Source organism: Rhinatrema bivittatum, chromosome 6, assembly GCF_901001135.1.
Source record: "Rhinatrema bivittatum chromosome 6, aRhiBiv1.1, whole genome shotgun sequence".
NCBI classification, from domain to species: Eukaryota; Metazoa; Chordata; class Amphibia; order Gymnophiona; family Rhinatrematidae; genus Rhinatrema; species Rhinatrema bivittatum.
The window spans coordinates 330,326,022-330,352,379 of NC_042620.1; the positions used below are offsets into that span (position 1 = coordinate 330,326,022).

General features: G+C 47.2%; 1 long non-coding RNA gene across 2 annotated transcripts in view; it reads right to left on the reverse strand.

Annotated features, from left to right (window-relative positions):
• The window catches only part of LOC115094537, a 69,276-nt gene that overhangs the window by 39,555 nt on the left and 3,363 nt on the right, over positions 1–26,358 (reverse strand). For both annotated transcript variants that reach the window (XR_003857576.1, XR_003857577.1), the window contains exon 2: positions 16,523–16,654. This is a non-coding gene — a long non-coding RNA (uncharacterized LOC115094537). The remainder of the gene's footprint in view (positions 1–16,522; positions 16,655–26,358) is intronic.

Below are 26,358 nucleotides of genomic sequence, written 5' to 3' on the forward strand. Positions count from 1 at the left end.
CCTGTGCCCCAGTGAAGTGAAAAGGCATCTGACACCAATTCTCTGCTTGGGCCCAGGAAGCAGAATCAATCCACTTTCTTGTTTTCTAGGGAAGCAAACGAGTCCTCTAGGATGTTGTCTGTCCTGGGGAAATACACCGCCCAGAGGAGAATGCCGTTCTCGAGGGCCCATGACCAGATCTGGACTGCTTCCTGACAGAGGATGTACGACCCTGTTCCTCCCTGCTTGTTCAGATACCACATCGCTATCTGACTGTCAGTCTGAACCAGGACTACTTTGTTGTGCAGGTGCTCTCTGTACGCTTTCAGGGCATACCGGATCGCCCGTAATTGTGTTCCTGCAAGGACCAAAGACCCTGAGTGTGGAGGTCTGCAACATGGGCTCTCCAACCCGTGTGAGAAGCATCTGTGGTGAGGACAATATGGGGCTGCTGGCTCCAGAAGGGCATCCCCTGCTCCAGATTGGATGGGGTTGCCCACCACATAAGGAATCGCCGAAGGGGAGTGGTGATCAGGACACGAGCCTGAAGATCCTGGGTGGCTTGACACCACTGGGAGCATAATGTCCATTGAGCCTTGCACATGTGAAGCCGAGCAAGCGGCGAAACATGAACCCTCGCTGCCATATGACCCAGAAGTTGTAGGAACTGGTGTGCTGAGACATGGGTGCAACTGGAGACTACCCAAGCAAGGGCAGCAAGGGTCTCCTCCCTGTTTCGAGGCAAAAAGGCCTTCTTCTGTCCAGCCTGGCCCTGATGAAGTCCAGTTGTAATGATGGCTGGAGATGGGATTTCAGATAGTTGATAAGAAATCTCAGATTTTCCAAGATACATATTGTGACTTGCAGGGAACGCAGCACCCCCTACCTGGAGGCGCTCTTGATAAGCCAATCGTCAAGGTAGAGGAAGATATAAACCCCTCACCTCCGAAGATAGGTCACTAATACCGCCAGGCATTTGGTGAAAACACAGGGTGCTGATGCTAGGCCGAAGGGCAGTACGTGGTACTGGCAGTGTTCTTCCTCTACCAGGAATCGTAGGTACCTCTGATCCATCGGAGAAATGGGGATATGGGCATATGTGTCTTTGAGACTGAGGGAGCAGAGCCCAACCTTCAGGAGGGGAAATCAAAGTGCCCAAAGAGACCATTTTAAATTTCTCTCTGACCAGAAACCAGTTCAACGCCCTCAGATCCAGAATGGGGCGAAGGCCACCAGTTTTCTTGGGAATCATGAAATACCTGGATTAGAACCTATCCCCTTGTTGGCCTGGCAGAACTGGTTTGACCACTTGAGCTATTAAGAGGGCAGAAAACTCTACTCGGAATATCTGTGGTTCTCTATGCTTCTATGCCTGGGGACATGGAGGAGAATGGAGTGGAGTCTGTTGGAAATGCAGTTTGTACCCTGCCTCAAGATTGACAGGACCCAGTGGTCCGAGGTGACTGACGTCCATCGATCTGCGAACAGCTGCAGGAGAGCCACCTACAGGGGGGTGGCACTCTGGGGCAGGGTTCGCTGGCTCAAATGCCCTGGTTGCCAGTCAAAATCCCACAACAGGGTTTTGTGGTGGGGCGGGAGCCTGGTGGGACATACGAGGTTGCCGTGCCGTCAGTCTTGCTGGAGCCCACTGAGAACATAAGAACATAAGAAATTGCCATGCTGGGTCAGACCAAGGGTCCATCAAGCCCAGCATCCTGTTTCCAACAGAGGCCAAAACCAGGCCACAAGAACCTGGCAATTACCCAAACACTAAGAAGAACCCATGCTACTGATGCAATTAATAGCAATGGCTATTCCCTAAGTATAATTGATTAATAGCCATTAATGGACTTCTCCTCCAAGAACTTATCCAAACCTTTTTTGAACCCAGCTACACTAACTGCAGTAACCACATCCTCTGGCAACAAATTCCAGAGCTTTAGGTCTAGGTCTCGACCTAGAGGCCGCAGGTAGTACTTGCGTAGCCAGTAAAAAAGCCATCATGGATATTGCCTGGGAGGTTTTTTGCTGGAAAGCTGGATATCCGAAGTGCTGGCTGATAAGTGCTGAAGGGTTTTGTGATAGTCCTTCAGTTTGGCCACCGTCTTCTTAATCCTGTCCCCGAAAAGATTCTTGATATACAGGGTAGATCTGCCAGATGGTCCTGGAACCTGGGACACAAGTCAGAGGCACGCAGCCAAGCCAAATGGTGAACCCCAATGCCTGCGGCAGCTACTCTCATGGCTGTCTCGAAGACTTTGTACACAGAAAGGACTTTGAGTTTATCACAGTCCAAGCCTTGCTGAACTATTTTCTGGAAGTCCTCCTGGAATTGTTGCAGGAGGCATTCTCCCAACTCCTGGGATTGTTTCCAGAGGTTCCTGGACTACTGCCCCATATACAGCTGATAACAAGCAATCCTAGCTGCTAACATCAAGCCTTGGAAGGAACACCCGGCGACCAAGAGCATCCAGAGCCTGTGCTCTTGGCCCGGGGGTGCCGAGGCATGACTGCAAAGTCTCTTCGCCTTCTTAAGGGCCGACTCCACCACCACAGACTGGTGAGGAAGCTGACGGCAATCAAACCCTGTGGGGGATTGGACCAGATAGATTGCATCCGTCTTCTGATTCACAGGAGGAACAGAGAAGGCGTGTTCCCAGAGTCGGGAGACTAGTTACTTAAAGATGTCATGGACTGGAACAGCCACCACCTCCTTAGGAACATCCAGAAATTGCAGGATTTTCAGCATCTTGTGACGAGAATCCTGTTCTGTCAAAAGCTGGAAAGGCACTGACTCCACCATGGCCTTAAACCCAGCTAAAGAAAGGTCCTCTGGAGATTTTCGCCTCTCCTCCGGTGGAGAGGATTCCAACAGCAAGTCCGATTCCTCCGTGGAGGAAAAAGATGACTCACCCTCCCAGGGATCATAGGGGCTTCCCCTTCGCTGTGAACATACAGTGATGTGAGGGGTGGAGCACCCATCTGGTCCTTAAGCCTCGAACCAGAGGGCCACGGGGGAATCAGTGGAACCGAAGTGGAACCAAGGGCACCGATGGGATCTGGGGCTGCATGGGTGCCAATAGATCCCCCAGCTTCGGAAGTGCCAGTGGCATCGAAGGCACCAAGGGCATCGATCCCGGAGGCCCCGGAAGAGCCAGAGGTTGTTGGGGTGCCATGTGCGATGGAGGCACCGTCAACACCGAAGGACCCTCCTCATCTGAGTTGCTCACCGGAATGGGAACTGGTGACGGCAGCAGTGATGCTCCCCTTGGCCGCGAAGGAGCTTGGGGCATTGGAGCTGACTGGATCGGTAAGATACCGAGCAGTAGGTCCAGCCGCTCTGGCAGAGGCACAAGCACCAATGGAGTCAGGACTTGCGGCAATGGCAGTCCTGGGGGCACCGGAGGCTCAATACCCTGCAGGGCCCAGCCGACCTCCAACCGCACACGCCTCTCTAACTCCATCTCAAAAGCTGCTGAGGATAGAACAGCAGGAGGAGGAGGCAACAGAATCGGATCGGCGCCGGTGTCAGGGGGTGAAACTGAACCTTCCACCAGCATCGGTGGGGACCACTGAGAGACTTCAGAAGTATTGGAGGGAATTCCCTCCTCCAGTCGAGACCACTTGAGGAGGCACCAATGAGGTCAGTGTCTTTCCATGGTCTGACTTTGATGAAGACAAGTGGTGTCGATGATTCCTGGACATCTCGCGGTGCCCAACTCAGTCCTTGCCCAGGAATGATGGTGACATCGAGGAGCCCGACTTGGACTGAGAGGATATGAATCTCGCTCAGTCCCCCACCCCCACCTAGGGATCTAGGAGCTGTAGCAGAGGGGAGACCGAGGTGGTCAAAGCGGAGACGTCTTTCCCTTGTGGGGTAGAAGTCCTGGATGCTGACGACAGATCCAATTTTTTAGAGCTGAATAGCTTTTCCCTTTTGTCTAACCGTACCAGACGGTCCTTAGGGGTCATCTGGGCACAAAAATCGCAACCACGGACATTGTGAATGCCCCCAGGCAAAGAACACAGACCTCGTGGGGGTCTGTGATGGACATGGTCCGGAGGTACTGGGGCACTGGCGAAAGCCGGACGACGCCATCTCAAAATGTATCTGGTGTGTGGTCGAAGGCCGGCAGCACCGGAGGGCAACACCATTGGCAATCAACCACGAGTTCTAGAGAAAAAAACTTACCAAAAGCGATGAAGAAAAATCCCGAAACACAGAGGAACCCTACACAACGCTGGAAATGAATTATCACCGAATAAGCATGAGCTCCACAACCGCGAGGCTTCAGCTCTGCAGAAAAAGAGACTGAAAAGGGACCCTGCGGGGACGCGTGGTTAGCGGCATGCTAGGCATGCACAGTGTGTCTGTCAAAGTTTCTAGAAACTCTGACAAACATTTTCTGTTCCGGGCTCCATCTGATGATGTCACCATGTGTGAGGACTACCATCCTGCTCGTCCTTGGAGAAACAACTGATTTGCATTTACCCATTCTACCCAGTCATTATTTAATGTATATTTTACTGTACCTCTCTATAAATAGAATGGTAGGCTATACATTTTTTAATTTAATTAAATTAGACCTCTATCTCCCCTCAGCTGATTATTTTCAAGCTGATTAGCCTTTCCTCATAAGGGAATCGTTCCATCCCCTTTATCATCTTGGTCACCCTTCTCTGTACCTTTTCTAATTCTGCTCTATCTTTCTTGAGATGCGGTGACCAGAACTGAACACAATACTCAAGATGAGGTTGCACCATGGAGCGATACAGAGGCATTATGATATTCTCTCTTTTATTCTCCATTTCTTTCCTAATAATTCCTAGTATTTATTTGCTTTCTTGGCCTCCACCTCAAACTGAGGACTGCAACATATTATCCATGATGACGCCTGGATCCTTTTCCTGAGTGGTGACTCCTAATGTGGAAACTTGCATTATGTAGCTATAATTTGGGTACTCTTCCTTAAATGTATCACTTTGCACTTGTTGACATTAAATTTCAGTTCCATTTGGATGCCCAGTTTTCCAATCTCGAAAGTCCTCTTGCAAATTCTCACAATCCTTTTGTGATTTAACAACTTTGAATGATTTTGTATCATGTACAAATCTGATCACCTCACTTGTTCCTATTTCCAGGCCATTTATAAATATGTTAAAAAAACAGTGGTCCAGAACTGAACCCTGGGACATTCCACTATTCACCTGTCTCCATTGGGAATATTTACCGTTTAGCCCTACTCTTTACTTTCTATATTTTAACCAGTTCACAATCAACAGGACATTGCCTCCTGTCCCATGACTTTTTAATTTCCTCAGGAGTCTTTCACGAGGGACTTTGTCAAATGCTTTCTGAACATCCAGATACGCTCTGGCTCAGCTTTATCCACATTTTACATCTTCAAAAAAATATAGCAGATTGGTGAGCCAAGACTTCCCTTGGCTAAATCTGTGTTGGGTTTGTCCCATTAAACTAGGACTATCTATATATTCAGTAATGTTGTTCTTTATAATAGTTTCAACCACTTTGCCTGGCACTTACATCAGGCTCACCAGCCTGTAGTTTTCTGGATCATCCCTGGAGCCCTTTTTAAAAACTGGCATTACGCTGGCCATACTCCAGCCTTCAGATTCCGTAACTCGCCAATTTGGTCTAGAACTTCCCAATATGTTCTCTACGACCAGCATGTGTTACACCAGCAGAAGGCAAAAAAATAATCTGAACACCTCCCCTCCCGCCAGGCAGCAGATCTTGGGCCTCGGGTCGACACATTTCTTCCTAATTCTTTGTTGATCAAACCAGGGCTGATCCTGGAATGACCGGTGCTCTATGTGTGAAAAATGAAATTGATACGCTCCTCTTTGGCAGTAGCAGATCTGGCACAGCACTCCCTCTTCAGAACAGCCTTTCTCTTTATTTGTAATGTCTCAAGAGCTGTTAATACAGTACTGAACAGCCTCTCAGCTGAGGCAGGGAAGGAAAAACCCCGGGACAGGTTTTAGTGATGGGGAAGCAACGGGTGAAGCCAGAGGTCAAGTAACATCTGTATCACTGCAGTAGATGGAGAAAAGAGACCTTGCAGTCTTTATTTGCCGTCTTGTTCTCTGCTCCTATAACAACTTGATTGAAACATTTTACCCCTCCTTTCAAATTAAAAAAGAAGAAAAAGTAATTTCTGTGTACGTTGCCCATTTCCTGAAATTCCATTTACTTCAAGGAATCAAAGGTTTTCAACCAGCTAAGAAGCCTCATGTTTTAGAGTCTTAACTATAAGTGGCGGAGTGCTTTTAAGGAAGGTCTCAGAAATATCATATAATCTAATTATTACAGGTTTAAAGGGAAGAGAATTAATAATTGTACCACACCACAGTAAGAAGTGAGTGGTCTAAATGCCTGGATCTGTTACTGCTTCCATCTCTGGCACATTATTGAGACTCAGGAAGGAGCACAGATTACTCGGCTGAATTTCATAATATACTGAGGCTGATGAAGACGGGGTGAGGCACGGGAAAGGCGACACCCCCCGGGGTACCACCAATCCGGGGGTGTCGCCTCTCCTGCTTCCCTCTCCTCTCCCATCCCTGGCTCAGAGCCCTGAAGCAGGTACCACGAACCATATGCAGCCCTGCCTGGAGCCTGACAAGGTGCAGCCACCTCCCCTCTCCATCCTTCAGGAGGGAGCTTTCGGGTAATTGCTGGTATTAGAACGGGCTTGCTTTGTGCCAGGAACAAGCTATAATTAAGGGAGGAAGTCTGCAGTTAAAACAGAAGAACGATAATTTCATCTGAACCACAGGATGAAAGAAAGGAATACACAATATAAAAAAAAAAAAGAAAGAAAACAGAATCAAAATCCTTTTTCCTTGCAAAAATCCCACCCCCTGCAGATTCTCTAGCAATCTAGAATTAATATCTTTAATAATGTAGAGCTATACATGAAACTCGGAAATGTATTTACCTCTTTTTTTTATGTGTCCTATACAAGGCAGCTGTGAGGTTTGAGTAAGTCACAAAGACGAGTTTGTTCGTAGGTTTAAATATTGTATTCAGAGCATGGATTTTTTTTAGTGCTTACCATTACAAGTGAGTCATTGTTCAGCCCAGCACGTCAGAGTAAAAATAAATCCAGATAATTAAAGTTACTTAAGTTTAATTAAAGACCAGCAAATGTTTGATTTTCTCTCTCTTTTTTTTTTTTTTACCTGGCAGCACTGACTTGGATAACGACATAATTAGCAGGAATACCTCCTAGTATGCCAAACACTCTTACGGAGGCTTGTGCCATCTTTAAAAACATGTGCACGAGCATTTGACACCTGCTAAATTTGGTTTTCCTTGTAGCCACATATGCGTTTATGGGGAGGAGAAGCAGGAATCAGTACAGTACTCATCTACATCCCCGTTTTCTCCATTTTCCGTTTCATTCAGAACCTATAGTTAAATCCTTACCAATCGCCAGAAAGTGAATTTAGAGTTAAACGAGAGCCAGCAGTGTAGCAAGGTGTAGGGAGGGGAGAGAGACGATCCCTTGAGAAAAGTAACTCAGAGACAAGTTTTTGGGACTGCGCTCCTCTGGGAACCCCTTTCTGAAACAGAAACATTCACCTGTACAGGTGGCAGAATGTCAGCCTTCAAGATCCAACATTGTTTTACATAAAAATAAAGGTTAGTAATAAAAGCCAAGAATTCATCCTAAACTTACAAGCCTAAAACCTTGGATGTGGAAAGATGCTGGGGGCGTGGCAGCACCCCCCCCCCCCCTTGTGCCTGACACCCCGTACGACCTCATAGGCCACACACCCAAAAACCCCGCCATGGGTCACACTTCCCAAGCTCATCAGTGATGAGCTCTTTATACAGCGGTTAAAGCACTGGGAGGAAAAAAAAATGGATTCAAGAAATCCTGGGATAAGCACAGAGGAGCGTTAGTGGTGGAGAAGCAAAGGGTGAAGCGAGAAGTCAAGTAGCATCTGAAATACTGCAGTAAATAGACAGGTCTACTGTCTTTTTTGGGGGGGGGGGGTTGTAACAACTTGGTTATGACAAAAAGAAATTTTGCCTCCTCCTTTAAAATAAAAGTAATTTTCAAATATCTCGTCCATTTCCTGAAATTCCATATCTTACGAGGGAGCAAAAACCTTGAACTAAGAAGCCTCTTGTTTTAGAGCTTTGGGATACTTTAAGTGATGACGTACTTTCAGGAAGATTTCAGAACTGTTTTATAATCTACTTATACAAATTGGGTTTGTTGGGTTTTTTTGCGTCTGGCTAGTGTTATAGGGCATCATGATCCCTCTCAGTAGGGAGCTTTGCTGGCGTATGCAGATACGATTCTTGAAGCCCATAAAGATTATTCTGGATGGACGTGGTTTAATTACAACAAGTGTTTCAGGGACAAGATTTATTTATTTATTTATTTAAAGGCTTTTATATACCGGAGTTCATGCACTAGTGCATACCACTTCGGTTTACACGGAACAAGGAACAGAAAATTACATCAAACAGATTGAACAATTAAACAAATATACAATTATACAATTATACAAGATGGAAGAGAATAAGTCTTGGGATATGCAGGATGTCAGTCTCTGGCTCAAGCAAATGACTAATAAGGTGGCTGGTGTTGCGCTCTGCAGCCAGTCCTGCTCACCTCTCCCGTCCGTCTACCAGCTTCGGGCTCACTCCCTCTGCCGCTGCAGCGAGTTCGCGGCATCCCCGGCTCCCCCGCTCACCGTCTCCAACGCCGGCCTCACAGCGGAGCTCCCGGAGGGGCTCCGTGTCTTCCTGCTCCTCATTCCCGCCCCTAGGCGCACACGCGGCCGACGTCGCGCTACTTAAAGGGCCAAGTGTGGGAAACCCGAACCCGACACCTCTTGATGACATCACACTCCCTGGGTATATAAGGCAAGGCCCGTTCCCTTGAATGGTGCCTTGGCAATCGGGTCGTACACTCCGGTGTCTCTAGTTTGCCTTCCTGCATTCCAGTGTCTTTGCTCCTATATCTCCTGTTCCAGTTCCTTTGTCCAAGCGTCTCCTGTTCCTTCGTCTCTCCATTCCTGGTAGTACCCTTTGGACTGATCTCATGGTACTGACCTTTGCCTGTTCTCTGACTACTCTTTGATTGCTGCCTGACCTGACCTCTGCCTGAACTCCGACTACTCTTGATCGCTGCCTGGAACTTGACTTTTGCCTGTCATCTGACTTCTCTTGATCACCGCCTGGACCTTGACCTCTGCCTGTGACCTGACTACTCTTGATCGCCGCCTGGAACTTGACCTTTTGCCTTACCTGACTATGCCTGGATTGACCTCTGTTACTGCCCCTGCTTTGGCTGACCATTCTGGACTGATACTCTGGCCTTGATCCTTGCTATATACTTGGACACTTTCTTTTGGCCTCCTGCGACCTCTGGACTTCCCTGTTTGCACACCGACCGCGCACCCTTGTTCGTGGTAGGCACTCCCTTGAACTCTCTCTCTAGGAGACCCTGCGAGACCCACTTAAGACCAGGCGGCCCGGGTAACCAAGGGCTCAACCTGAGGGAACCCTGGGTTGCTATTGGCAAAGCTCCAGCGAGCCTCTGTCTCCTCCTGTGCTCCGCCTCCTGGTGGCAGGCGCTCTCTGGGTCCGACCAGAGGGCCGTACCAATCCTGCACCAGGCCCAGGGTCCACCTCCAGCGCAACAGCTGGAGCTCCTTTGATGGGGTCTGGAACTACATCAGTCTCTTCGGTTGGGGGTGGCTCCGGTACAGCAGTTTGGCCATTTCGGCCGGTTGCCACACAATCTGGCATGGCCAAGCAGGGGGCAAGATTGTTTGAAGTCTGTTGGCGTTTTAACAGGTCTGTCCGCAACTTTCCGGTCTGTAAGTTTAAGCACCTTTGCTCCGGTTGCGGAGCCGGACACCCAAGCAGTAAGTGTCCCAAGAAGAGTGGAAGTAATGTGGCAGGAGTTTCCAAGTAGTGAGTTATTTGTTCGCACTCCAACTCCTATTAACATAGAGACTATGGCAGAGTGGTTGGAGCACTATCTGAGGAGGGTTGCAGCCAGGGTTTTGCGTGAGAGTTTTCTTTTTGATTTTCATATTCCCTATGAGGGCCCTATTGTAGTTCGGTGGTAAAAAATTCTGCTTCACATGGTAGACTGAGTGATGTTGTGGCTGAGGTGGAGATAGGTTTAGGTAGAATAGCGGATCCTTTTGTCATAAAGCCTTCTAAAAGAATGATTGTGTCACTTCTTGCTATGGTGCCGAATAAAGATCCTGGTAAGGACAGGTTGATTCACAACTCTTCCTGAGGGTTTATCTGTGAATGATTTCATTCCAAGGGATGCGTGTACGGTGCACTATGCTTCCTTTGATTTGACAGTCCAGATGGTCCGCCGCTGTGGCAGTGGGGCTCTGATGGCCAAGAGCAATCATTGTATACGAATAACTCGGCGGATTAGGGAAGATCTGGCGCTTTGGCGTTCTTTCTTGGTTAAATTTGATGGTATTTCGGTGTGTCAGTCTGATCCGGTGTCTTGTAGAGATACTGAACAGTACTCAGATGTGGCCAGGGGAGTAGGATTTGGGGTTTATTTTCAGGGTGCTTGTTATGCTATACTTTGCTGGTGGATTGAGTTTCAGCTGGTGGCACAAAGAATATTATCTTTTTAGAATTATTTCCTATAGCGGTAGCTTTGGTTATTTGGGGTTTGCGGTTGCGGAATAAGAAGGTAAGATTTAGGTGTGATAATTTGGGGGTTGTGGAGGTGATTAACAGGCAATCAGCAAAGTGTGGCATGGTGGCTGATCTCTTTGAGAGTTTGTTTTACATTCAGGCCGAGCGCACCGTTTAGCTTGCGATTGGCTGTGCGTTTTCAAAGCGCATCTATTACCCCTTATACAGTAAGGGGTTTAGAGCGTCAAAAATGCGCTGCCAACCCCCCTTAAAACTAATAGTGCTCATCACATGCAAATGCATGTTGATGAGCGCTATTAGTTAGTTGATCCAGCCGTCCTTCGCAATTGGGTTGGTACTTTTCCAATGAAATGGGTTTCCGAATCGTTTTCCTATCTGGGATTTAGAACATAAGAACATAAGAAACTGCCATGCTGGGTCAGACCAAGGGTCCATCAAGCCCAGCATCCTGTTTCCAACAGAGGCCAAACCAGGCCACAAGAACCTGAGGCAACTCGGAAAGCTTAATTTTTGTTTGCTTCAGGCTACTCAATGTACTCTTACAGTTTGGCAGGACTTCCCACTCTCTCTTTCTGGCCGGGTTAATCTCATTCAGATGATCCTGTTGCCCAAATGGCTTTATTTATTCCAAACCTTGCCCTGTTGTTTCACTAATCGGGAACTGGAATGCTTAGACCTACTCTTACAGCATTTCCTCTGGAAAAATAGATGACCCCGGCTAGCTTGGGCGACTATTCGTCGAAAGAGGGATGATGGGGGCTTGGGTCTGGCGGATCTGAAATCCTACAGTATAGCGTGTAGCCTGCGTCATGCTACTGACTGGTTACTAGAAACGTCCTATTTCACTCTGAACAAACACTTTCTACGCCAGGCCTTATCCTTGGCTACCTTTTACATGCCTCCCCATGAATGGCCCCTAAACTGCTGAAAACAGCTCCTTGTATTTTCCTTTACACCGAGCGTGGAGGTTTTTTTGCACTGCGCAACACCTGGACAGTAAAGTTTCTCAATTTCTTCCCTTCCTCGGGAACCCTGATTTCGTACCCAGGCTCACCAATGGTATTTTTTCTTGATGGGCCACCCACGGGCTGAAGTGGGTTGGGCAACTGCTTTCCGAGGAAGGGGTCTATTAAAACTTTTTCAACAGTGCGTGAGGAATTCAATTTACCTGGGACATATCTGTTTGCTTATTTTCAGGCCCGGAGCTACCTTAGGTCCCTTTGGGGCCCAGATTGGCATAAGGACAAAAGAGCGCTCCTATCCGATATATTAGACATGGAGGATCCGTTCCCCCACACTATATCATACTACTATGAGTTTGAAGCCTAAAATAAACTTTGCAGGCTTGTTTGCGCGGTGGCAAGGGGAACTTCTGCTAGATATGATTTTTCTCAATATGCCTTATGTTTTTTAAGCGAATCCCGATTGTCAGTAGTCGAGGCCTCCGGGGAACCCAACATAAATTTCTCAAACTTGTTACCTCGCTTGTTTGTGAGAAGTGCGCACAATCCCCGGGCACACTGGGTCATAGATTTTGTGTGTCTGTGAAAACCCAGCTTTTCTGGGAAGCTGTAATTGCTTATATTTCCCGAGTAGCTGGCATTCCGTTACTTTTACAAACCCATGTCCTCCTTTTTTGATCAGTTGCGGGGCGTAGCTCTGGGACAAAGGCACAAGCAATTGTGGATCTGGAAGGTCTTGCTGCTAGCCAGAAAAACCATTTTATTTTATTGGGTGGGGACTGACCCACCGAATTTGACCTATTGGAAAAAGCAGATCCACTTTCTTTAACGTAATGAAAAAACAGCTGAACGGATTGATATAGCCCGTAAATTTCGATCGTTTTTGCCTATTTGGGATGTTTATATTCAATCCCTGCCCCATAGAGCTTGCAGCTCTGTACTCAATGATCTTACTTTGCCCTCTGCCCAGTAATATTCTCTTCCTTTTTGCAGTTTTTATGATTATATCCTCCTTCTGCTAAGAGCCTGGGGAGTTTGGGGGGGAGGGGGTTCTTGGGTCTATTCTTCCTGTTACACCCGGTCGCAGACAGCTGCAACCTCTCATGCTCTCCTCTTTTTTCCCTGCACCTTCAATCCTAGGAAGAATGGTGGCCTCCGCTAACGAACGCCGATCTTCCCGGCATCCCCGGGACAGCGTGGGCGCTGCCAACCGCCATCTTGTTTCCGTAATCACCTAAGGCGTGTGTACGCAAGGGCCTCCTTTGTACACGTCATGGCGGGAACCTCGGGGGCAGCCCCTCCCGATGATGTCAACTCATTGCTGTACTTAAGTTGACCAGCCCTCTGCTACTACAAGTTAGCAAGGAGTTTCCTCGTTGCTGAATCCGCTCCATTCTTGGACTTCCTGTTCCAGACTTGCTCTTGGTGTATGGACACTCTGGGTACCCGCTCCTCGGGTCACTCTCCTGGAACTACCATTTTGAGTACCTTCTTCAGACTTCAGCAATACCAACCTTACTGAAGCTTCTCTGCGACGTACCCCATGCCTTGGGCCACTACCACTTCTCTTCAGTAGAAGCTGTTCCAGTATACTCTATGCTTCAGGGTATCATCATACCAACTACAAGTTCCACTTCTGGGTTCCTACACCTCAGACTGGTTCATCATCATCTCCAGTACAGTCAACCTCGGCGTAGCCCGCTCTGCACTTCTGAGGTAATATCTACTCGACTGAAGGGACTTCCTGGCATACCCCTCTGCGGGCCACTACTGGATCTTCACATCTGTGGTATCACCCTGGGCATACCCTTTGCTCAGAACTGTACTTATGTGCAGTCCCCGCTCTGCGGGGTTTGCTTTTCTTCCTTCATAATAAAGTCTATCATACAGTTGTGTCGATGGGCCCACCATCGATGGGCGTGGGCGGAGACCACGCCCATCGACGGTGAGGCCCACAGGGCTCCTCCCTGTGGGTGGAGACATCTCTCATTTTGACCCAGGGTTCACATCTATACAAAAAGATAACACTTCCCTGAAGGCGGCCGTGAAGGTTTCACGAGCTTGCTCTCTGTTCTTTTGATGTACTACTTTTCTTTGCCCTGCTTATGGGATGAGGTAGGGTGGGGACAGTGGGATTAGTTAGGTATTCAATGTGCTGTTGTTTAACCTTGTTATATATGTATTGCTGATTGTAAAGTTTTGTGAAAATCAATAAAAATACTTAAACATAATAAAGCTGTGGCCTTTTGATCCCAAGGGAAGTGTCTATGTCTGTTTTCTTGGGGTGTCATTGTAAGGAAGGAGGAAGGGAGGCATCCTGGGTGCCCATGTCATGGATGGATCAGTTATGGCGTAGTCCATGGCTGGTCTGGATGACATGGGGGCCAGGTTCCACCTTATGCGGTCTGCCTGACTGCAGGGCCAGGGGGTATATGAGAAAGGGCACTGGCTTAGAGAAGTAGTAGTTTTGTCGGGGAGGAGGATTTGTCCATTGGTCCTCTGGTAGCTTGCATCAAGCGGCGGTGAGGTGGCTGGCGCTGACTGGCCTGGGCCGCAGAGGATCAAGGGACATTGTTTTGTTTTCTGCTGTTTACATGAGGGTTAGGCAGTCATTCCCACAAAAAGCTTTTGTGGTGGCAGGCAGCATCCCACCCTCTAATTGTTTTACTGTATGGGCTGGTGGTCATCACAACTGGTGGGGGAGTGGGGTACCCGAGCTTTCTTTACTGATTGAGTTGTATAGACCAAGCAGCTAGGATAGTTGGTTGGTCAGAGATGGAAGCTTTGGCTTCTCTGCTGCGTTTGGGTTCAGTCGCTTGGGGGTGGGCGGTTCCTTGCTGGGCTGTGGCAGAGGCTGCTTTGGAGACAGTGGGTGCTGTTGTTTGGACTACAGGCCTGAGGGTGGTCGCGCCTTGCTGGGAACTGGCAGATGACCACCGGGGCTGTTTTATGTTCTCCAGGCTCTGGTATATATATCTGCATGTTTGTTGGCTTGTTATTTTGTTTAATAAAGCTGAGATCTTTTGATCCCAAGGGAAGTGTCTATGCTTGTTTTGTTGGGGTGTAATTGTAAGGAGGGTGGTGGGAGGAAGGGGACATCCTGGGTGCTCATGATATGTTCCTACTTCTGCATAAACTAGGACAGCAGATGAGAAGTATTTAGGCCCAAATTGTCTCCACCATTAAGAGTCCATTCCATGCATTCACCACTTTTTCCATGAAGAAATATTTTCTGAATTTGCTCCTGAATCTTACATAGCTAGGAGTCTCGTCTATTTATTTGTTAATCACCTCTACAAACAGCTTGTAGCAATTTACATCTTTAAAAAAACCATCTAAATAATAAAATAATCAGCTATACATCTCATAGACCTGCGTTTCCCCAACTAGTGTGCCATGGAAAAAAGTCCCCACTGCCGAATGCTCAGCATTTAGATTCTGCTCTCAGCACCCTGCATCAAAAAGAGACGTCAGCGGTGGTTCTTAAACATGCAAGAGCCCCTTTCTAAGAAGATGGCAAGTCATGCCTTGCCTCTCCTTCCTAACTAAAGCATGAGCTCCAGAGTGAGGGAATTAATGGCCAGCATGCAGGTCATAGACAGCCAGGCCTCAGTCTGTGCAGCACATGCTCTATAAATCATCATTCTCTTTTCCCTTTTAAGCCTTCGAGTCCTTTTTGCCTCTGCCTTTTTGCCCAGGCCGAGGGATGCGAGGAGAGCATGTACTGAACACTGAATGCGACTCTCTCCGAACGCTGGGAGCAACAGCAGTGGAGTTGCTCAGATAGCCACACGTGGCAGCCAGGGCAAACTAACAGAGCCAGCAGCCCACACCACGCTGGTATCTCCCTTCTCATGCCGATCCACAGAACATGAGGGGTTACAATATACTTACACAGTGATAAATATAGCTCAGTACAATACTGAGCAGAACATGTAAAGCAAAGACAAAATAAAGTATACATACAGATTAGGGTAGCCTTTACTCAACCAAATACATCATGTGCCAAGGATAGAAGTGACCAAAAAAAAAAAAAAGGGGAAAATTAGATAGTAAATGCAGAGGAAAACAGATGTGTTTTCAGGAGTTTCCTGAAACAAAACAGGTTATCCTCTGCCTTTAGGACTTCTGAAAGTTCATTCCACAGCTGAAAGCCTGCAACACTAAACATACGGTCACAGAACTTGGCTAGCCATATCTTTTTGGAGAGCCAGCAGACCTTTCGATCTGGATCGTAAGGGGCAACAGGTGATAGGTTTGGGAAGGCCACTCGGGGCAAGGTCTTTAATATTTATTTATTTATTTGTAGGGTTTTATATACCGTTATTCGGTAGAGCCTTAACGGTTTACAAATCTGCAATTATCATCCAACATATGCAATTATCTTACAATCAAATGGAGTTAACATAGTAGTTGGGAACAGTAGGGTTTTGTGAACAATCAACATATTTTCTTAGTCGTTGAATAACAGAATATTGCGGAGAACATTTTCAAAGAACTTAACAGATCAAGGGAGTGAGCAGGGAGGGGTAGAAAAGGAGGGTACATCAGGAGAGCATGAAGGAGGAGAATTAATAGACTTAATGTAAGAATTTTTAAATCTTATATGCCAGCATATGGGCAGCCAATGAAGCTTTGCTAAGGTTGGAAAAATGTGGGCATGTACAGGAGTCCCAGAAACCAAAACAGGCAGCAGAATTCTGAATGGCTTGTAAAGCTTTCCCTGTAGAGTGGGGCAACCCTAGCTAAAGGGAGTTGCAATAGTCTAGATATGATAGAATTAAAAGACTGAAGTGTTTAAGAATGTCTTGGTGTGTAGCATTCGGGAGTTTAAAGAAACAGCTTTGAACCAATGACTGTATTTGTGAACACAGGCAGAAAATCAAATCTAGGATACCTTAATTGGGATGTTGGTGACTTTAACGGACCAGTGAGTGGGGATGGATTCAGTCTTGGACCGTGAAAGGAATCGTATCTCTGTTTTGTTGAGGTTCAGTACAAGATTATTACAGGAAAGCCAGTCTCGGATCTGCGAAAAAAAACAAACAAAAAAAAATGTGAGGAGCTTTGCAGAACCCCTGTGGCAAGAGGCACAGCGGAGGAGGAAGAATTGTTTGCAAACGCTCAGTAAGAAAGATGAAAACCAGTGAAGGACAGTAGAAACGATACCCAGAAATTCAAGATGACCCAGAAGAATAGGGAGATTAATGATGTCCAAGGCTGCAGATAAATCAGTAAGAACCAAAAAGTATTTAAGTCTCTTGTCAAACCCTGTTGTACGTAATGGAAGCTGATGTATTGTGATGGGTTCATGTCTTTCTTCCCCCTCTCTCACTTTGTTTTAAAATTTGGAAGAGACTGGTGAGGTTTTCAGTGCTTCCCTAACTCTTCTTTGGCCATGAGTCATATCCGCACTTACCTGCTCTGCGGAGCTTGGTGTGCTACACAATTTTGTTAATGTAAGTGTGCCTTGGGCTTGAAAAGGACATTGTCATAGATAAACTAATATAGAATTATAATTCAAAAAACATCAAAACATCATTAAATACGTTAATAAAGAAAACATCCATAAAATACAAATATTCAGCAAGTCACCTCCATAAAAAAACATTAATCAAGAGAAATCAAATAGAAAATTCAGAAGGTGAACATCCTACACTACTAATTTTGACTTCTAAATCATACTGGAATCTCTTGTTTCTGAACATTCTTTACTCTGAAAAAAGTTTTGTTTCTTGTCCTGATTTATACTATTGAAGTATTTGAGTGTTTTTGGCATTCTCCCCCTGTCTCTCCTTTCCTAAGGTATACATATTTAGCTCTTTAAATCTCATGCAACAGAAGAGCTTCTCCTAAGTGGAAAGCTGAGTATTTATGTATTTGGTCTGTATATATAGACTCTGTACCCTATAGATTGAGAAGCCATCTTTTAAATGACTTGAGCTGATCTTTTTATAAATGATTTGTACCTTACTGTCTGTTATTCGGAAATGTACTCTGTTAGGGGATGACACCTGGGGGGTTTATTGTCACTTTCATTTGTTATATACTATAAGCTTTGTTAATATGGATATGGGGTACAAAGAATCTCTTGCTCCACGTCTGGTGCATTATATTGTGTTTTTGCAAATTAATAAAAATATTTACACTTAAATCTCATGCAGTATGGCTTTATGTGTAGATCCAGACCATTTCAGTAGCCTTTCTACATCTTTTTAGAGGAATGGCTTCCAGAACTGAACACAATATTCTAGTTTATGTATTTAATTGAATTTATTATCTGGCTTATAAATTCAAAATCCCTCAAAAACATGATAGAGCATATTAGCATAATAGTATACAAATAGAGGTCATTTGTAGCTTCACAATAAAAAGATGGATAACAAATTAGAATAGCAGCAACTTGACAATATGAAGGTGCACCAATGACCTGTACAGATGCATTAAAATTTTCTTTTTTTTTTTTTTTGCTGGTTATGCTTCTCCCTATGCAGTCTAGCAACCTTCTGGTTCTGGCCACCACCTTATTACACAGTTTTGCTACCTTTAATTCATTCAGTCAATCTTATATTCTGCAATATCCATCAAATAGCCCAATGCTAATTACAAATCACATTCATAACAAATAACATCTTAAAGACAACACAACAAACCAATGAATAAATTTCTAAACTAAACAGTCCTAAAACATCATACTAATCTAAAAGATAAAAACAATCTCTTTCTCTCCTGATCCTCACACATCAGCTTCTCACCCCTCACCCCCGCCTCCACATTATGAATATAAGAAGTGCCATGCTGGGTCAGACCAAGGTCCATCGAGTGGCCAGTCCAGGTCAGGAGTACCTGGCAAATCCCAAGCAATAGATCTATTTCTTGTTACTCACTACAGGGATAGAAGTCAGCTTTCTCTAATCTACCTCACTAATAATGTTTTATGACCTTTTCCTCCAGAACTTGTCCAAACCTCTTTTTTTTCCCCAAAATAATGTTTATTGCAGTATAACATAACAAATAGCAGCCACAGTGTAGTACAGAAACATATCTTAGACAGACGTCACTACATTTTTACTTTATTTTCCACCCACCCTTTTGAACAGGTTCTCTCATCCCCAAATACAAACCAGTTCCCGTTTCATACATCATTCATACCTTTCGTGCATACCTCACTCACACTCTCGTTTGCCCATCCTTTCGTCTTAAATTCCTTATCATCACTTGTTCTGGACACAAGTTTGTTTGTTTTTTTTAAAGCAGAAATAGCAATTACTCAAGAAGCAGTTTTCGTTGAGCAACTAGAAATACGTGTAAGTATCCCAAGTCAGTCGAATATCCCAGGGTCAAGAGATGGTTTTTCATTTCAGTGGTTAGCTGGTTATAAACATTCCTCCACAATGTCAAAATATTGAGAAGTCACAGAGCGTTTAGCATACTCAGGGGTAGATTTTAAAAACTCTGCATGTGTGTCCATGTGCATGCAGTTCCCGGTGCACGCACATGGACGTGGCTATTTTTATAACATGCACACGTTCCAAGCCTGTCAATCCCTGCTGCTTTACCTAATTTAAGATTTTGGATTATCCAAAAGATTTCTTCCTCGCTCACCGGTTTAATCTTTCCACTTTTTTTCAGGGAGTGCTTGGACCATTTAAAGTTTCTAAAAAATCTTTCTCTGATATCCACATACGAAAATTTCTGACTGTAAAGTTCCTGATAGTATTCTAAAAATCTTTCGGTGATATCCTCTGAAGACTGCATATATTTTCCTTGTTTGCTCTTATACCTGCAGTGTACAATTTGGGGACTTTTATGCATATTAAATTAGCTAAAATCTTACTAAGCTTATTACTGTAATGATAGAGCTGATATTGGAAAAAACTGGAGCGATTTGGATGTTCTCTGAAACAGCAGGTGATTTAATGCCTCGCAAGCTACGACAAACTCTCTTTTATTTTGCACTGGGGCACACATTGCAGAACAATGTATGGCCCCCCCCCCCCCAAAAAAAATAAATTTTACGCGTGCGGGGTACATTCGTGCACACTACCCGGCACGCACAAATGTACACCCGATTTTATAACATGCGCGTCCTGACGCGTGCATGTTGTAAAATCCAGGGTCGGCGCGCGCAAGAGGGTGCACACTTGTGCACCTTGCACGCGCCGTGCCCTAGGGGAGCCCCGATGGCTTTCCCCGTTCCATCCGAGGCTGCTCCGAAATCGAAGCGGCCTCGGAGGGAATTTTTTTTCACCTCCCCCCCACCTTTCCCTCCCTTCCCCTATCTAACCCCCCCCCCCCCAGCCCTACCTAAATCCCCCCCACCTTATTTCACAGAGTTACGAGCTGGCAGGCTGCCGGCGCGCTATGCCCCGACACAGGCTGCTGTGTCAGAGCACTCGGCCCCACCCCCGGACTGCCGCCATGCCCCGGACATGCCCCCGGGCCGTGGCCTGCCCCTTTTTCAAAGCCCCGGGACATAAGCGTTTCCCAAAGGCTTGTGCGTGCCGCCGAGCCTATGCAAAATAGGCTCGGCGCACACAGGGATAGGTTTTCGGGGGTTATGCGCGTATCTTACACACGCAACCCTTTCAAAATCTACCCCAATGTGTTTAGCCTGTGCCTTTTTTAGTATTTTTGTCATCCACAAAATAGCAGCATTCTCGATCCTGTTATTTTTTGCTATATAAGCTATTATGTGGCCTCGTATCACAGCCTTCCCAGCCTCCCACAGAGTTAACTTTGAAATTTCTGGGCTAGAATTAATAGTATGCAAGAGGGGCGGAGTTAAGGGCACACACATTTAGGTAAATCACAGCAAAATAATGTGCGGCAATGAATTAAACTGGACAATAGCACTATAAATGAAGCATAAACAGTTTAATAAGTGCACACACCAATAGTGCACAAGATTTAAATCAAATGAAGCGTAAACACGTAGTTATACAAAGCCCCGACACAGCCGTGTTTCGTGTCAGGCTGCGTCAGGGGGATGAATTCCAAAGTTCTATAAAAACAAAATACATACAGATATTGTACAGTGTGGCAGGCACAATGATAACATTTGTAAAGCTGTAAAAATGAGAGGTATACAAGACACTGTGAGAAGCAACCAACAAAACAACAACAAAGCAGTCTGAGGCACAGGAGCAGTCTGAAAACATATAGGTGATATGAACCCTGTGTGGATGGGGGGGGGGGGGGGTGTTGGGGGAGGAGGGAAGGGAGAAGGGAAAAAGGAAAGAGGAAACGAAGGAGGGGGGAAGGGGGGAGGGCAGAAAAAAGGAAAAGGTGGGAAGGAAAAGTGGGGAGGGGAGGAAGGGGGAAGAAGGGAAGGGGAAAACTGGGAGAGGCAAGGAAGAAGAGGAAGGCAAGGAAAATGAAGGAAAGGAAGGAAAGGAGGTGCAAAATCAAGTGGAGTATTAGGACTGGCGCAATTAATTCAACTGATATATAGTACCTTAGGAGGCTAGGAATAAAGCTCTGGTTATGGCGAAAATCGCTAAATGTCAGATACTAAAACAAAGAACAAGCACGGGAGCATTAGGGTATCGTATGTTACCGAAGCTTTCAGCATCTTATGAGGTATCACAAACAGCAAGATTACCTTCAAACCATGGAGTCCCAAAATGATTCATTCAGTAGCAAACGTCTAAAAGATTAATTAAGTCCTCTGGGGACATCGCAACAGGCTGTAAAATACTTCAAGGAATGGACCCGAAGGTCTCAATCACTTCAACCCAAAATAAAAACAAAGAACAGCGGTAAATAATTAAACGAAGCTAAACTCAAAGGGAACCACGGAAATAATGTGAAAGGCTAGCCAAAAAAATGACCATATAGTTCTGCAAGATGAAGAAGTGGGTTGAAAACAAGCGGTCAAAATATTCTCACTGTGCTTGTGCCCGACATGTTGAAAGGCTAAGAAAGAGACCAAAAGCAAATAAACAAAAACTTACTTTGAAAGTTTAAGAGCAAGGCAAAGTAGAAATACAAAGGAAAAGTACCGGCTTACTTAAAGGGGTTGTAGATAGTGTAATCGTGATGTCCCAGAAGGAAACGCTGAAGAATTGAGCGTTTAAAAAGGCTAGCTCTAAAGAGAACATGCGCGGGAAAATAATCACGTGATCAAGATTGACAGGTTGCCGTGGAACAGGGGATTCCTGAAGGGGTTCTCATATGTATGTAATCAAACAGGAGGAAAGCAAAGGGGGAGAAAGGGATGGGGGGGGGGGGAAGGGATTCTATATTTACAAAATTAACCCCTAAATCTTCAGGCTCAGTAGACTTAGGGGTCGATTTTAAAAAGTCCATGTGCGTGTCCATGTATGCGCAGTTCCAGGCACCAGCACATGCATGTTATAAAATCCGATAAGCACATGCGCACTGGATTTGAAAATCTGCGCACGCACGTGTGGGCGGCCCGCGACTCGCAGGGTGGAGATTTTTACCAGCTACGCGCAATTGGGCCTCCCCAGTTCCCTCCCAGTCTGCTCCAATTAAGGAGTAGACTGGGAGGGAACGCGTCACAATTCGGACGCGTAAGGCAAACCAGCGATAGTCTCCAGTTTCGCGCGTCCGTAGCGCTTCTTAAAACAGACGCGTAACCCTTCCCCACCCGGCATGTAAATGAACGAATTAGCTGTATAATGAAGGAATTAGCTATTCCCCTCCGATACCGTAACGGGCACTCAGGTTCTCTCATTAGTAACGCACTGTTTTGCCGCGGCCGTAACGTGTTAGTTTACCGCCTCCCCCTAGTAGGAGTTAGGACTGTGAGTCTAGTAACAAATCCATCGACACCGCTTAAGACACTCAAAAACAATAAAACACAATAAAAAAAAAAGCGATACAGAGATGATCGAGAAAATGTAATGATGTGGGACACATAAAACCTGTCAGAAAAAAAAATAAAAATTTTTAAATACCTGTCGGAGGGCCGCGTGGGTACAGGCGGCGGCGGCGGGAGCCGGGTGGTCGCGTGTTAAATCTAGGCCGCGGGCGGGTGGGCGCCTGTTCCAGGCGGCAGCGGCGGCGGGGGGACACGCGTTAGTTCGAGACGGTCGGTGGGCGGCGGGTGGTTGCATGTTAAATCTAGGCCGGGTCCGCACAGGCGCACATTCATTCATCCAGGCGGAGGAGCCGGCGGCGAAAGCAGCCGGCTCCGCCTGAATGAATGCGCGCCTGTGCGACCCCTGCGATTCGGCGCTCAAGGCAGTCACAGCATTCATTCACTGCCGGTGGGAATGAATGAATGCGACCCCTGCGATTCGGCGCTCAAGGCAGTCACAGCATTCATTCACTGCCGGTGGGAATGAATGAATGCGACCCCTGCGATTCGGCGCTCAAGGCAGTCACAGCATTCATTCACTGCCGGTGGGAATGAATGAATGCGACCCCTGCGATTCGGCGCTCAAGGCAGTCACAGCATTCATTCACTGCCGGTGGGAATGAATGAATGCGACCCCTGCGATTCGGCGCTCAAGGCAGTCACAGCATTCATTCACTGCTGGTGGGGGCTGCCTCGCAGCCCCCACCGGCAGTGAATGAATGCTCGCCTGTGCGACCCCTGCGATTCGGCGCTCAAGGCAGTCACATGCCGTGACGTCACGGCATGTGACTGCCTTGAGCGCCGAATCGCAGGGGTTGCATTCATTCACTGCCGGTGGGGGCTGCCCCGGCAGCCCCCACCGGCAGTGAATGAATGCTGTGACTGCCTTGAGCGCCGAATCGCAGGGGTCGCACAGGCGCGCATTCATTCAGGCGGAGCCTGCAGCTTTCGCCGCCGGCTCCTCCGCCTGGATGAATGAATGCGCGCCTGTGTGGACCCGGCCTAGATTTAACACGCGACCACCCGCCGCCCACCGACCGTCTCGAACTAACGCGTGTCCCCCCGCTGCCACTGCCGCTGCCGCCTGGAACAGGCGCCCACCCGCCCGCGGCCTAGATTTAACACGCGACCACCCAGCTCCCGCCGCCGCCGCCTGGACCCACGCGGCCCTCCGACAGGTATTTAAAAATTTTTTTTTTTTGAACACTCAGGTTTTTACATATTTTGGTATTTTTTTTTTTTACTTCATGGTGCCTGTCATTTCAAATGTCATTTCAAATGTCATTTGAAATGACATTTGAAATGACAGGTACCAGCGCACCCTGGTTACTGTATAGGCGCTGTATTAAGCGCCTATACAGTAAAATGGGTTACGCGGGCATAACCCTTCCCTACCGCTTTAAAGCCGCGGCATGCATTTGCATGTGATTAGAGGAGAGTATCGGGGAGTTAGTGAAGAGAACTGTGCGTGCGGGGAGGAAGGGTGCGCCTGACACTGCCGCACTGTTATTACCGCGGCCTTACAGGATCGACCTGTAAGTAGGAAGCATTAGCAGTCTTCAGCCGAAGCTGGCAATGATTCTAGGAATCTCTCAGCATCTTTTTTTTTTTTTTTTTTTTTTTTAAACAGAGCACTTTATTTTCATGCTGGACATAAAGTTTAGCTGGGAAGAAGAGCAACAACTGGACACTTTTTCGATACGTTTCCGAGCAAAGCCCCGACATCTCCCTATGCTGGGGCAGCCACATGTGCCGAGAAATCATTAAAAAGGAGTATTTTTTGGACTCTATATTCGATGGTCTTCACTGCCAGTTTTTGGCCATCGCTGGTCGCAGCTTACCTTCCGTGTCTCAAGGTGGGCCCAGGAGGTGCGCGCGCTCACAGCGCAGGCAATCTCCGGGGAAGGTACGGCCCAAACGTTCAGGTAGCCATTTCTCCACAAAACTGTATAACTCTTCCTCAAGGACTGATTCCGACAGCCCCACAATTTTACTATTGTTTCGCCAGCCCCGGTTTTCTTGGTCTTCTATTCCTTCTATCACTGCCACATTTTTTCCCCCGCAATGTAGCAAATGTGTCGCTCAGCATCCATTAGCCAATTGTCATTTAAGGAGATTTGTTGCTAAGCGTTGACAGCCCTTCCAAACCTCCTTTTATGTCGTCCACTGCTGCTTGCTGAACTGCTCGTCCAATGCTGTTTGCGCACTTTTGGAGATTTGTTGTAAAACCTCCTTTGAAATGCTGGCCAGAATTTTGTTGGTGCCATCGTTCCCCCACCATTTTTGTCTGCTTCTTATCTTGGCCCAGTCTTCTCACCTTTGTACTCAAACCCTCGAGCGATCACTTCTCCAAACAGCAATTTGAGTGGTACGGCTATATAGGAGTTTAGGCTCGCCTTGACAATGGTTGGCAGATTCTAAAAGTGCATTTAAATCATTTTTTTTATGGAAGACGCTCCTGTTGTGCCCGCCGGTCACAGATGGCTGCAACCTTTCATGCTCACCTCTTTTTTCCCTGCACCGTCAATCATGGGAAGAATGGCGGCCTCCGCCAACCAACGCCGACCTCCCCGGGACGGCGTGGGCGCTGCCAACCACCATCTTACTTCCAGAATCACCTAGGCGCATGCGCAGGGCCTCCTTTTGTATACATCATGGCGGGAACCTCGGGGGCATCCCCTCCTGTTGACGTCAACCCGCTGGTGTACTTAAGCTGACTGGCCCACAGCTAAGACGAGTTAGCAAGGAGTTCTCTCATTGTTAAATCCGCTCCATTCTTGGATCTCCTGTTCCAGTATCTCCTTCTGGCATTCGGACACTCTGGGTAACCGCTCCACAGGGACCTTCCGTGTCTTGGCTATCCACTCCTCAGAGGGCCTTCCTGCCTTGGGCTTCGTCTGACCCGCTCCTCGGGTCTCTCTCTCTCTCTTGGAACTTTCTTGTGAGTACCTTCTTCAGTTTGCTATGATAACAACATGCCTCGGGCCACTACCGTTCTTCAGCCCCCAGCCTTAATGATGATGTTAATGGAACCCTGAGTACCAAAGACTAGAGATGTGAATCGTGTCCTCGATCGTCTTAACGATCGATTTCGCTTGGGAGGGGGAGGGAATCGCATTGTTGCCGTTTGGGTGTGTAAACTATCGTGAAAAATCGTTAAAATCGTGAGCCGGCACACTAAACCCCCTAAAACCCACCCCGACCCTTTAAATTAAATCCCCCACCCTCCCGAACCCCCCCCCAAATGCTTTAAATTACCTGGGGATCCGGCGGTGGTCCAGAACGGCGGCGGTCCGGAACGGCCCCCTCAATAGAATCGTGTTGTCTTCAGCCGGCGCCATTTTTCAAAATGGCCGCCGCAAAATGGCGGCGGCCATAGACAAAAACGATTCGACGGAGGAGGTCGTTCCGGACCCCCGCTGGACTTTTGGCAAGTCTTGTGGGGGTCAGGAGGCCCCCCCAAGCTGGCCAAAAGTTTCCTGGGAGTCCAGCGGGGTTCCGGGAGCGATTTCTCGCCGCGAATCGTTTTCGTACGGAAAATGGCGCCGGCAGGAGATCGAGTGCAGGAGGTCGTTCAGCGGCGGTTCCGGACTGCCGCTGAACGACCTCCTGCACTCGATCTCCTGCCGGCGCCATTTTCCGTACGAAAACGATTCGCGGCGAGAAATCGCTCCCGGAACCCCGCTGGACTCCCAGGAAACTTTTGGCCAGCTTGGGGGGGCCTCCTGACCCCCACAAGACCTGCCAAAAGTCCAGCGGGGGTCCGGAACGACCTCCTCCGTCGAATCGTTTTTGTCTATGGCCGCCGCCATTTTGCGGCGGCCATTTTGAAAAATGGCGCCGGCTGAAGACAACACGATTCTATTGAGGGGGCCGTTCCGGACCGCCGCCGTTCTGGACCACCG